This window comes from Callithrix jacchus, chromosome 7 (genome assembly GCF_049354715.1).
Source record: "Callithrix jacchus isolate 240 chromosome 7, calJac240_pri, whole genome shotgun sequence".
NCBI classification, from domain to species: domain Eukaryota; kingdom Metazoa; phylum Chordata; class Mammalia; order Primates; family Cebidae; genus Callithrix; species Callithrix jacchus.
Window position 1 is genome coordinate 76182724 of NC_133508.1, and position 13319 is coordinate 76196042.

Consider the following 13319-nt stretch of genomic DNA (forward strand, 5'->3'; position numbering starts at 1 on the left):
GGAAGGTCAAGGTGGACCTCCGTGGTGGACGTTTCATGTGAGCTGTCTTGGATCATCAAAATATAGCGCACGGTTAAATAGAGGGTCTGGAGTTCAGAGAAGAGGTCTCAGCTGGATAGTAAATGTGGAAGTCATTAGGTAATTGATGGCATTTAAAGCTATGGGAGCAAATGGGATCACTCAGAAAATGTGGATGGAGACAGAGCAGGGGCCTAGCTAAATATGTAACATTTGGTGAGCACTTACTATAAAACTGGAACTATTCTAAGCGTTTTGTATTAACTCATTTAATCCTTGACAACCCTATGAAGTAGTAATACTATAATCCCCACTTAACAAGTGAAGAAACAAAGGCTGAGAGGTAGAGTAACTCTACCAAAGGTCAGTAGGCAATAAATGGAAGGGCTGGGATTCTGTTCCAGAGCCAAAACCTTAGGCTTTATTACCTGATACCGTACTCCTCCTTCTTTTTAAAATAAAGTTTTGCTCTGTTACCAGGCTAGAGTGTAGTGGCGCTATCATAACTCACTGTAACCTTGAACTCCTTGGCTCAAATAATTCTTTCACCTCAGCCTCCTGAATAGCTAGGACTACAAGCGCACCCCACCATGCTCAGCTAATTAAAAAAATTTTTTTTTGTAGCGATGAGATCTCACTATGTTGCCCAGGCTGGTTTCCAACTCCTGGGTCCAACTGACCCTCCCACCTTGGCCTCCCAAAGTGTTAAGACTACAGGAGTGAGCCACTACACCCAGCCAATTATACAACTCTTAAACATTGTGATAGATTATCAAGTACTGAGCCCAGAGCTATGCCATGAGTATAATAGCCATGGGCCGCCTATGGGCTATTAAGTACTTGAAATGTGGCTGGACTGAATTGCTATGTGTGGTGAGTATGAAATACACACCAGATTTTTTTTGAATGTCAACTATCCCATTGATATTTTTTGTTATGATTACCTGTTGCAATGATAATATTTTATAAGTATTGGATTAAATAAATTATAAAATTAACTTCCCTTGTTTTATTTTTAGGTTTTTTAAAAATGTGGCTACCAGTGCTCGCTTCAGCAGCGCGTATACTAAAACTGGAACGATACAGAGAAGATTAACAAGGCCCCTGTGCGAGGATGACATGCAGATTCATGAAGCGTTCCATACTTTTTGACCCTTCAAAGATTTTTGGTGATTCTTTTTATTGAGCTACTTGTCTGTTCTAGAACCAAGTGCATTTATTTTTTGAGATGGAGTCTCACTCTGTGGCTCAGGCTGGAGTGCAGTGTCGCCATCTCGGCTCACTGCAACCTCTGCCGCCAGGGTTCAAGTGGTTCTCCTGCCTCAGCCTCCCGATTAGCTGGGACTACAGGCGCACCCCATATGCCCTGCTAATTTTTGTATTTTTAGTAGAGACGGCGTTTCGCCATCTTGGCCAGGCTGGTCTCAATCTCTTGACCTCGTGATCTGCTCTCTTTGGCCTCCCAAAGTACTGGGATTATAGGCGTGAGCCACTGCGCCTAGCCCCAAGCGCATTTTTATGTGGAGTTATGAAGACCTACAGGCAGAGAGAGAAACAGAGGAGCAAGGTCTGCAAAGGGACCTGAGGAAGTGAAGAGTAAGGCCTTGCTTTCGAAAACTGGTTATACTCCAGATGTAACCACAGGACAGAGGAAATATGGTGATCCTCCACCAGACAGTGTGTACTCTGGCGTGCAACCTGGAACTGGAACAGAGGTGTTCGTAGGGAAAATACCAAGAAATTTATATGAGGATGAGTTGGTGCCCTTTTTGAGAAGGCTGGACCCATTTGGGATCTACGTCTTTCTTTCTTTCTTTTTTTTTTTCTCGAGACGGACTCTCGCTCTGTTGCCAGGCTGGAGTGCAGTGGCACTATCTCGGCTCACTGCAGCCATCGCCTCCCAGGTTCAAGGAATTCTCCTGCCTCGGCCTCCTGAGTAGCTGGGACTACAGACAACCCCCACTGCACCCAGCTAATTTTTGTATTTTTAGTAGAGACAGGGTTTCACCATGTTGGCCAGGATGGTCTCGATCTCCTGACCTCGTGATCCACCTGCCTCAGCCTCCCAAAGTGCTGAGATTACAGGCATGAGCCACTGCGCCAGGCAGGATCTAGGTCTTATGATGGATCCACTGTCTGGTCAGAATAGAGGGTATGCTTTTATCACCTTCTGTGAAAAGGAAGCTGCACAGGAAGCTGTGAAACTGTGACAACTATGAAATTCACCCTGGTAAACACCTTGGAGTGTGCATTTCTGTGGCAAACAACAGACTCTTCGTTGGATCCTTTCTGAAGAATAAGACTAAAGAAAACATTCTGGAAGAATTCAGTAAAGTCACAGAGGGTTTGGTGGACATTATTCTCTATCATCAACCCGATGACAAAAAGAAGAATCAGGGATTCTGCTTCCTTGAATATGAGGATCACAAGTCAGCAGCACAAGCCAGATGCCGGCTGATCAGTGGAAAAGTAAAAGTATGGGGAAATGTAGTTACAATTGGATGGGCTGACCCTGTGGAAGAACCAGATCCGGAAGTCGTGGCTAAGGTGAGAGTTTTGTGTGTGAGAAACGTGGCTACTACATTTCTCACAGAAGAAATATTGGTGACAGAAGAAATATTGGAAAAGTCATTTTTTTGAAAACCCAAAAGAGTGAAGAAGTTGAAAGATTATGCATTTGTTCATTTTGAAGACAGAGGAGCAGCTGTCAAGGCTGTGGATGAAATGAATGGCAAAGAAATAGAAGGGGAAGAAATTGAAATAGTCTTAGCCAAGCCACCAGACAGGAAAAGGAAAGAGCTCTAAGCTGCTAGACAAGCCTCCAGAAGCACTGCCTATAAAGATTATTACTATCACCCTCCTCCTCGCATGCCACTTCCAATTAGAGGTCGGGGTCGTGGTGGGGGGAGAGGTGGATATGGCTGCCCTCCAGATTACTATGGCCATGAAGATTACTATGATGATTACTGTGCTTATGATGCTCATGACTATCATGGAGGCTATGAAGATCCCACTACAGCTATGGTGATTGCTATGCAGTAAGAGGAAGAGGAGGAGGAAGGGGAGGGCGACGTGCTCCACCACCAAGGGGGAGGGAGCACCACCTCCAAGAGGTAGAGTTGGCTATTCACAAGGGGACACCTTTGGGACCACCAAGAGGCTCAAGGGGTGGCAGAGGGGATCCTGCACAACAGCAAGAGGTGTGGTTCCTGTGGATCTTGGGGCAATGGTGGGGACAGTGTAGGAGGCAAGAGAAAGGCAGATGGGTACAAGCAACCTGATTCCAAGCATTGTCAGACCAACAACCGAACTGGGGTTCCCAACCCATCACTCAGCAGCCAGTTCAGCAAGGTGGTGACTATTCTGGTAACTATAGTTACAATAAAGACAACCAGGAATTTTATCAAGATACTTATTGGCAACAGTGGAAGTAGATAAGTAGGGGCTTGAAAATGATACTGGCAAGGTACAACTGGCTCTAGATCTACATTCTTTAAAAAAAAATTGGCTTTACTGTTTCATCTTTTTTTTTTTTTTGAGACAGTTTCACTCTTGTTACCCAGGCTGGAGTGCAATGGCACGATCTCGGCTCACTGCAACCTCCGCCTCCTGGGTTCAGGCAATTCTCCTGCCTCAGCCTCCTGAGTAGCTGGAATTACAGGCACGCACCACCATGCCCAGCTAACTTTTTGTATTTTTAGTAGAGATGGGGTTTCACCATGTTGACCAGGATGGTCTCGATCTCTTGACCTTGTGATCCACCTGCCTCGGCCTCCCAAAGTGCTGGGATTACAGGTGTGAGCCACCGTGCCCGGCCTGTTTCATCTTTAAGTAACGATTTGGTGCCATTTGTACTGGGCTGAAGAAATCACTGCTGTGTAGATACTCAAGTCTTTATTTTTCCTCTTTTCATAAATGCTCTTGGACATTATTGGGCTTGCAGAGTTCCCTTATTCTGGAGATTGCAATGCTTTTATTGTTTCAGGCTTCATTTTAGCTTTAAAGCAAGCTGAACACACTGTTAAATCATGATTTTGCAGGACCTTTGGTTTTGGACAGTTTCATTTTTTTTGGATTTGGGATAGATTACACAGGAGTATGGAGTATGCTGTAAATAAAAACACAAGCTAGTGTTTTGTCTTAGTTTTTTTTTTTTTTTTTTTTTTTTTGAGATAGAGTTTTGCTCTTGTTGCCCAGGCTGGAGTGCAATGGCACGATCTCTGCTCACCGCAACCTCCATCTCCTGGGTTTAAGTGACTCTCCTGCCTCAGCCTCCTGAGTAGCTGAGAAGGCATGTGCCGCCATGCCCAGCTATTTTTGGAAGTTTTAGTAGAGACGGGGTTTCTCTGTGTTGGTCAGGCTTGTCTCACACTCCCAGCCTCAGGTGATCCGCCCACCTTGACCTCCCAAAGTGCTGGAATTATAAATGTGAGCCACCAAGACTGGCCATAGTTTTAAGAAATTAAAGCAACAAATTTAAGTTTTTTTTGTATTGAAAATAGCCTGTCATTGTATGTTTTGCATTCCTAGAAGTAGGTTAACTGTGTTTTTAAATTGTTTTAACTTCACACCGTTTTGAAATCTGCTCTACAAAATTTGTTTGGCTTAAACGTCAAAAGCCGTGATGATTTGTTCTTTGATGCGACTGTATTTCCAATTTCTTGTTCGCGTATGATTTCAATAAAACTAAAAAATCTATTTAAAAATGTGACTACTAGCAAATGTTAAACTGCATATGTAGCTCCTGTGATAGTCCTGTTGGATGGTGCTGATCTGGTGCAGGGTTTCTTACCCTTGGCAGTATTGGCATTTTGGGCCAGATAATTCTTTATTGCATAGGGCTGTTCTGTGGATTGTAGAATAGTAAGCAGCCTCCCTGGCCTCTACCCACTAGATGCCAGTTGTACCCAGTCCAGTTGTGACCATCAGAAATATCTCCAGATAAAATACCAAATGTCCCTTGGGGGAGAAATCGCCCCCAGTTGAGAACTGCTAGTCTGGAGAAACTCCAAGATTTAAAGGTTGTAGAAGAGAAATAGCTGCCAGAGAGGACTGAGGAGAGCGGGGTGTGTGTGGTGGGTGTGGGCAGGAGCCAAAAGAGTATTTCAAGGACTTGGTCATGATCCTTTCAAATGCCAGTCAGATCGTGTCACTTCCTGCTCGAAACCGTCCACACACTTCACAGCCCATTTGAAATAAAATGCCAACTGCTTACCATGCTTTATATGCAGAATGACTGTAATCACCTGGGCACCTTTGAGAGTGAAAGGAGGCAATATTAATAGTCATGCCAGGACAGTCCAGGGCACACTGGAGTTACCATCGCCCTAAGCTCAGGCCCGTGCTCATCTTTCCAGCTTCATCCCCAACCACTTTCTGCCTTGCCCACTCAGCCATGAGAGCCTCTTGCCGTTTGTATTGGGCCATTCCCACTTTGCAGGGGCCAGAGCTTAGGGCAATGGACATATTGCAACATGTATACTGTAATATTAGTGATATTAATAGATGCTGTGAAATAAGAGAAAGTGAGGTGGAGACATAGGGTGACTGGGGGATTGGTGGCTATTTTACTTATGGGTCAGGAGATCCTCTCTGAGGATGAATAATTTGTGCAAAGACCTGGATGGAGAGAGGGAATCTGAGAAGATCTGGGGGAAGAGGATTCCAGGCAGAAGGAACAGCAAGTAGAAAGCCCTGAGGCAGGAACAAGCATGGAATATCCGTGAATGGTGGTATGGATCTGTGTCCCCATCCAAATCTCATGTTGAACTGCAATCCCCAGTGTTGGAGGTGGAGCCTGGTGGGAAGTGAGGGAGGTGGATTTTTCACAAATGGTTTAGTGTCATCACCATGGTACTGTTCTCATGATAGTGAGTTTTCATGGATCTGGTGGTTTAAAAGTGTGGCACCTCCCCCCTCCCTCTCTTGTTCCTGTTTTTGCCATGTGACGTGCCTATTCCCCCTTTGCCTTCCTGAGGCCTCCCCAGAAGCAGATGCTACTATGCTTCCTGGATAGTCTGCAGAACCGTGAGTCAATTAAACCTCTTTTCTTCATAAATTATCCTGAAATACAGGAAAGTTAGGTAACTTACCCAAGATCACACAGCTACTAAGTGGTAGAAATAGGATTCTAACCAGGTAGTCTGGAGCCAGAATTCATGCTGGTAACCACCACATCCTGCATTAGAGTTGGGTGGATCAATCAGGAGACTCTTAAAATAGGCCAGGCAATAATGGATTTGAGTGATACTAGATTCCCGTCTGGGTGACTGAATGGATGAAGGTGACAGGCATCAATGGGAAACCCTGGAGGAGGGAAGGAGCTCACTGTGGCCACGCTGTTTGTGAGACCTAGGGCACACCCAGGAGGAGAACCCAGAGAGAGGTCTGGGCTGGAGTGGAGATTTGGTGGCTAAAGACATGGGGTATATGACATAGCTGTCCCAAGGAGCTAGTGCAGAGCCAGAAGGGAGGAGAACCTAAGCTAGGACCCTGGGAAACAATTGCCAAAGATTCTTGGGGAAGAAGGAGGAGAATCCTGCGAAAATGGAGCATCAGGGACCAAGGTGACCAAGAGCCGAGAAAAAGGGCTTAGTTGCCAGTCCAGGGGCTCTAAGAGGAAAGAAGTATGATTGTGATCAGGAGATCACAGATGCCTTGGTATGAATGAACAGAGGAGGCAGAGGCAAGGGCAGGATGCCATGGACCGGGAAGTATCTGGGGGGAGGTTGTGGAAGCAGGTTTAAAAAGGGGCACTTCAGCCAGGCACAGTGGCTCATGCCTGTAATCGTAGCTACTCAGAAGTTTGAGGTGGGAGGATCACCTGAGCCCAGGAGGTCAAGACTGCAATGAGCCGTGACTGCACCACTGCACTCCAGCCTGGGCAACAGAGTGAGACCCCATCTCTAAGGGGAAATAAATAGAAAAGAAAAGAAAAGAAAAGAAAAGAAAAGGGGCAGGTCAATGAGAGAGGGCACCCCACACAACTCCAGGGACCAGCAGAGTCTCAGGAGGAATTTGCTCACTGATGGAGAGGGGGGCAGAAGTAGGCAGAAGGGTGTGAGGCCCAGGAGTAGCAGGCAGCCTCAATCCAAAGGGAGGGAGGGTAAGACGGGCCCTCTATTCTCCCCCTCTGCTCCTGTCTCTCTGTCCCAGAGCTGAGCAAGCTGGAGGAGATTTTCAGTGACAGGTTTCAGTTGCAGCACTGAGCCCACACCAGGTCAGCCCCATCTGCTCTCAGGGCTGGTATTCAGATCACTAAACTGATACGGCCTGGGATCCGAAAGGTTGGCTTGCACCTATAGACTATACACTGGAACAGGATTCCAGAGACCTCTGCCGGGCAGGCACTGAGCCTCTAACTGCTATCTAGTGGAGGTATCTGGGGGGTCTCAGAGGAGAGGATGATTAATTATTAATTGTGCAATCTTTTATGTCTGTCTTGGGCCTGGATGTAAAGGTAGGAACCAAGTTGGGTTGTTCACTGTGATCTCCCCTATGCCTGTCGGTATCTGGCACAGGTAGGTGTTTGGTAAATATTGGCTGAGTGTCCAGTGATGAGGAGGGGAACTGAGGGGCTCCTGAAGGCCTCCACCTTGTCTGGGAAGGAGGTGGTTCCTGGCTCCTGGAAAAACAGCAGAGACATACAAGGACTTTCCTGGCCCAGGGCCTAGGAGGAAGCAGGGGGAGTGAGGGGCCTGGAGCACCCAGCTGCCACTCAGTCTTCCTTCTGCAGGGCCTTGTCCTGCCTTTGAGCCTAGGGACACTGAGACCCAGAGAGGGACAGAAACATCCCCAGGGCCATACAGTGAGACAGAAAGTGAGCCAGGACGAGAGTGGCCATTCCGTGCCTTGGTTTTCTCATCTGTAAGATGGGATGACACCAAAGTCACTCCCTCCACAGGGCTGCTGTGAGGGTCAAATGAGGTAAGATTGGGAGAACAGTGCCCGGCGTTGAGAGTGGGTGCTTCGATAGTGCATTTGGGTTCACCCTCTGTCTCCATCCAATCTCTTCCTAGGTGGTTCACGTACCCCCTGGCTTTTCCTTCTATGAGACAATGGTTCCCAAATTTATATCTCAAATGCAGAATTTTTTTCTCAGGTTCAGACCCATAGATCCAGCTGCCCAGTCTTTTTCCTTATTGTTTCGTTGGTACCCCACATGCCAAGACCTAGCCAGGGTGTGCTGGCCTGTCCTGGACCTCTGCAGGCTCTCTGTGCCACACCCAGATGTCAGGCAGCCCCATCACCACTTTCCTGCTCCATGTTCCATCCTGAGAACAGTGAGCCTCCTTTCCTCCCCGTCCCCCTGCCCCCTGTTCACCCCAGGCCCTTCCTGTCCTCCCCTTGCCCTCCTCCCCCGCTCCTCTGGGATCCATCGGAGCTCACTTCCCACCTCCACAGCTGCTGCCACAGCTGGTCACTGACGGAATGTGCAGCTGCTGGGAGCCACATGTGCAGAGCAGGCTCGCACAAGCTACCCTGGGGGCCAGTGAAGTGGGGGCTGGGACCATCTGTGTCTGTCTGTCTACAACACATACATGCATATACACGCACACACTTCCAAGCTCCTTTTCTAAGTAAGGTGATAGACATATTGGTTTGGTTCCCCTTCCCTGTCCCTGGACTGCAGAGTTCATGCTCTACTTATCTGGGCCCCTGAGAGCAGAGCAGCTGGGCTGGCCCTGCCGTCTTGAAGCTTATACACTCCCACCCCTACGTTTAGGCAGTATGAGTCCCACAGGAACCACGCAGGGGTGGAACAGCGGACTGGGTGTTCAGAGCCTCCCTAGCTTTCCCAGGCCCTGGGGGGTGGCCCACTGTGAAGGAAGCCAGAAGCTTTGGGCACATTCCAGAGCCCCCTTGGCAGCACCCAGAGGCTCCGGAGGCGTGGCAGCCTGGGGGCAGGGCCAGCAGCATCTGTCCTGGTTCCCACACTCTGGCCTCTCTGGAATCTCGCATATTTCTCTTCCGTGTGTGCATGATGTCAGCAGAACAAGGACACTGTGGGAGGTGGGAGAGGAGGGACTGAGCTCCCTGAAGTCAGATGGCCATGGGGGTAGGGGTGGGAGCAGAGGGAGGGCTTGGTCCCTGGCATTGCTCACACAGTACCAAGAGGACTGAGTGAGGCCTGAGGCTTGCAGGCCTGAGTCCTGACACCACCCAGTGCATGATTCCCATCAGAGCTCCTTTCCATCTTTCTGGGCCTTAGTTTTCTCATCTGTAAAACAGGAATAAGACAGGCATGTACCTCTTAGGGTAATATTAAAAGTAAATAGTAAACTAGAACCCAGATCCTCCTTGGAGTCCTTTTTGCTCTGCAAACAGCTTACTCTCTCACCACTCAAGTCCTGCCACTTTCCATGTTTTCTAGAACATGTAACATAGGTTCATACCTGTGGGCCTTTGTATTCTGTCTTGAAAGCCTTTCCCTTTCTCTGTCTGGAAAACTCACACTCTTCCTACAAAACCCTGCCCCAAAATATCTCTCTAGTAGTCTTCCCTGCCTCCCCCTGGCGGCTAGCCCTGCCTCCTTGTACTCCTGTGGCTCCCTGTGAACACCTCCAGGGCAGCCTGACCTCGCTATTCTGCCACTGTCTGTTTACCTCCTCTGATTGTGGCACCTCCTGAAGCTGTGGCTGAATGGGAGCTGCCCTTCCTGGGGCTGATGGCCACCTCAGGAGCCCAGGCACAACATCCCACAACTGGTGGGTGTCAGAGCACAGTCAGGTCATGGTTCTAGGCCTGCCCCCAACCCTGACCTTGCCTGGCTGAGCTTCCCATCTGTACCATTTGGTCTGGTCTTAACAGGCAAAGGAAGGAGCTTGGACCTCAACAGCTGCCATAAAATTTTTTAAACCAGAAGCAGCCATTGTTCTCCTTCCTCCAGCCAGGCCAGCCAAGCTACAGTCCTGCTGTACAGATGAAGTAACTGCAGCTTAGACAAGGGAAGCCAGCAGTAGGGACTGGATTAGAACCCAGGGCTCCCATCCCCAGTTCAAGGCCCTAGGCTGCTTTCCGTCCCCAAACTCCCTCTTTGATGAAGGATATGGAGACTGGGAAGTGATCATGGGATTGAGGCAGAGCCTGGGTTAGGTGGGAACCCAGGGTTTGGGAAGTAGCTGTCCCTAACCTCTGGCTATAGCTGAAATCAGAATTCACCATGTACCCTGGTGTTGACAGGAAACTGCCACTTCTGTTTCACCACTTAGTAAGGATGGAGACTTTTAACACCATCAGGCACAGCCCTAAGCTATCCCAGGGGTGGGGGAGAAGATGGGTGAGTGTGAGTCCTACGGCTCAGAAAGGGTATGTCAGTTCAGGCCTTCAAGGAGACAGATGCTAAGGCCAATTGGAGATGCAGGACATTTACTGAATCAATTGCCTATAAGGGTAAAAGAGAGGGAGCAGGAGGAAGAAGAAAGAGCCTTTTGATCATGATGCAGTTCTGACATCTGTGAAGGAGTGTGAGAAGGGAGAAGGTTTGATTAGGAAGAGCCTCAGACTGCAATGGAACTCTGAGAAAGTCTTGATCAGGCACAGAGTAAAGATGGGATTCCATGTAGGACAGAAATAGCCTGACGCTAGCTTCCCCACCGTGCCCAGTCACCACTGGGGGCAGGCTAGGAAAATATCTGCCCCATGAATGCTGCGGCAGACCCAGAGGGGCAGCTGCTGCTGGCTGTTGGGTAATCATGCTCCTTGCAGCAGGTTCTCTTGAAGGAAATTTGAGTTATGTACTCTCCTGGCAGCCACAGAGGGTATGTATTTTGCAAGGTCACCCAGCAAGCAGGTAACAAGTTCATATCCTCAGGCTGTGGCTGTATTACTCTTACACTGGGGTGAGCTTAAACAACTTGGAGCTTCATAGGGCTCCTAAGGGGAACCTTGCCAGAGGAATGAAAGAATGAAGATTCATAGGTTGGTAGGTGCAGCAAACCACCATGGCACTCGTTTACTTATGTAACAAACCTAGTCCGGGTGTGGTGGCTCCCGCCTGTAATCCCAGCACTTTGGGAGACCGAGGTGGGTGGATCACCCGAGGTCTGGAGTTCAAGACCAGCCTGACCAACATGGTGAAACCCTGTCTCTACTAAAAATACAAAGTTAACTGGGTGTGGTGTTGCACACCTGTAATCCCAGCTACTCGGGAGACTGAGGCAGGAGAATCACTTGAACCTGGGAGGCGGAGGTTGCAGTGAGCCGAGATCATGCCACTGCACTCCAGCCTGGGTGGCAGAGTGAGACTCTATTTCAAAAGAAAACCCAAAAAACCCTGAGCATTCTGTATCCTGGAATATAAAATTAAATTAAATTTAAAAAGAAGGAAGATTCAAATTGCCATGACCTGAATATGATCTGAATATGCCTCTCCAAAATTAATATGGTGAAACAAACCTAATCGCCAATGTGACGATATTAGGAGGTGGGAGGTTATGGGGTCACGAGGGTGGAAACCCATGAATGGGATTAGTGTCATTGTAATGACTGTCCTTATAAAAGAAGCCCCAGAGAGCTAGCTCACCCTTCCACCATTTGAGGTTACAGCTAGAAGGTGCTATCTATGAACCAGGACATGGGCCCTCACCAGATGCTAAATCTTCAGGTGCCTTGATCTTGAACTTCCCAGCCTCTAGAGCTGTGAGAAATAAGTTTCTGTTGTTTATAAGCCACTCCGTTTATGGTATTTTGTTATAGAAACACAAATGAGCTAGGACACAGATTAAGTCAGGTGAAAATGTGGTGTCTCAGAGGGAATGGCACTGAATTTGGAGCACCGGCCTGGCATTCAATTTCCTTTCTGCATCTAATTGTGTGTGCCCTCAGACACATCACTTCCCCTCTCTAAGACTTAGTTTCTTTCTCTGCAAGATGTGGAAGAGAGTATTTCACTTGTGCCTCTCCTGCCCAGAACTGAAAACAGTAGAATGAGGGGAACCAGTATTTTTGCGCCTGTAAGCAACAGATGGTCTGCTTCTTAGGGAGGTCCCCATTAAAACCACTCCTCAAACATATCTCCCAGAGGAACTCAAATGACAGAAGATGATTTGCGCTACTCTGAGGTTCAGGAGGACATAGCTCAAGCAAACTTAGCGTAAGCTCAACATCTCTTTTGTGCGTTTTATCTTTACAATAACATGAGAGAGTCAGTATAGTGTAGCATTTAAGAGACACATTCTTGAGCCAGACAACTTGAGTCTAAATCAAGCTCTGCCACGTGCTAGCTGTGGACCTTGAGTGAGTTACCTTTCCTCTCTGAGCCTCAGTTTCCTCATCTGTAAAGTGAGGATAATCATAGTATCTGCCTCATAGGCTTGTGGTGAGGATTAAATGAATGTATAAAGTGTTTAGAACAGAGTAAATCCCATTCACTGTTATGATGTGAATTTGTAATTTTTTTTTTGAGATGGAATTTTGTTCTTGTTGCTCAGGCTGGAATGCAATGGCGCGATCGTGGCTTACTGCAACCTCTGCCTCCCTGGTTCAAGTGATTCTCCTGCCTCAGCTTCTTAAGTGGCTGGAATTACAGGTATGTGCCACCATGCCTGGCTAATTTTGTATTTTTAGTAGAGATGGGGTTTCTCTGTGTTGGTGAGGCTGGTCTTGAACTCCTGACTTCAGGTGATCCATCCGCCTTGGCGTCCCACAGTGCAGGGATTATAGGTGAGCCACATCGCTTGGTCATGAATTTGTAATTTTATTCCTTGAGTTACTTGTTTATAAAAATAATGTTTCTTTAAATGACCTATTGGCAGATAAAACTGACTACCAGTAAGAAAAAGAAAAAAACAGAACTCGTAGGCCTTAGGTCGTGGATGAGCTTTGCAAGTTGAAAAGGGAGTGCACAAGGGAGGAGAAAGAATTCTGTCCGTGATTTCTTTATCTGGTTATTCCTTTTTTTCCCCAGCTCCAAGCCACAGTCACATCTGTATCACATCATGGGGTTTTAATACCCACATGCAGTCCAAGATCATGTCAGAAAGTAGACGATTCATTTACGGCACCAGAGGCTGGGCCTGATATCCAAGGCCTGGGAGGGATGGGGTATTGGGCTGCCACCCTTCCCCCACCCCTGCCTCTCCCTTACCTTGGACATGGTCCATTGGTTATAAACTAGTGCAAACATCTCTGGGACCAGTGGCCTTATGGACATTATAAAAATTGTACAATGAGACTAAGACATCTCGGAACACGGTTTCCATGATGTACCCAAGTAGGTGACTCCAGGGCCCCTGAAGGAATGTTGGACAAGAGGTGTGAGGAAGGAAGTAGATGAAGAATCATACTTCTCTCCATCCCTG

General features: G+C 47.8%; 1 non-coding gene and 1 pseudogene across 1 annotated transcript; both read left to right on the forward strand.

Annotated features, from left to right (window-relative positions):
• Positions 1–1060: 1060 nt before the first annotated feature.
• LOC118143362 (U6 spliceosomal RNA) lies at positions 1061–1167 on the forward strand. Its single transcript, XR_004727589.1, has one exon. It is a non-coding gene; the product is annotated as a U6 spliceosomal RNA (small nuclear RNA).
• An 857-nt stretch (positions 1168–2024) lies between these two features.
• Positions 2025–3742, forward strand: LOC100393538 (heterogeneous nuclear ribonucleoprotein R pseudogene; annotated as a pseudogene).
• The last annotated feature ends 9577 nt before the right edge of the window (positions 3743–13319 follow it).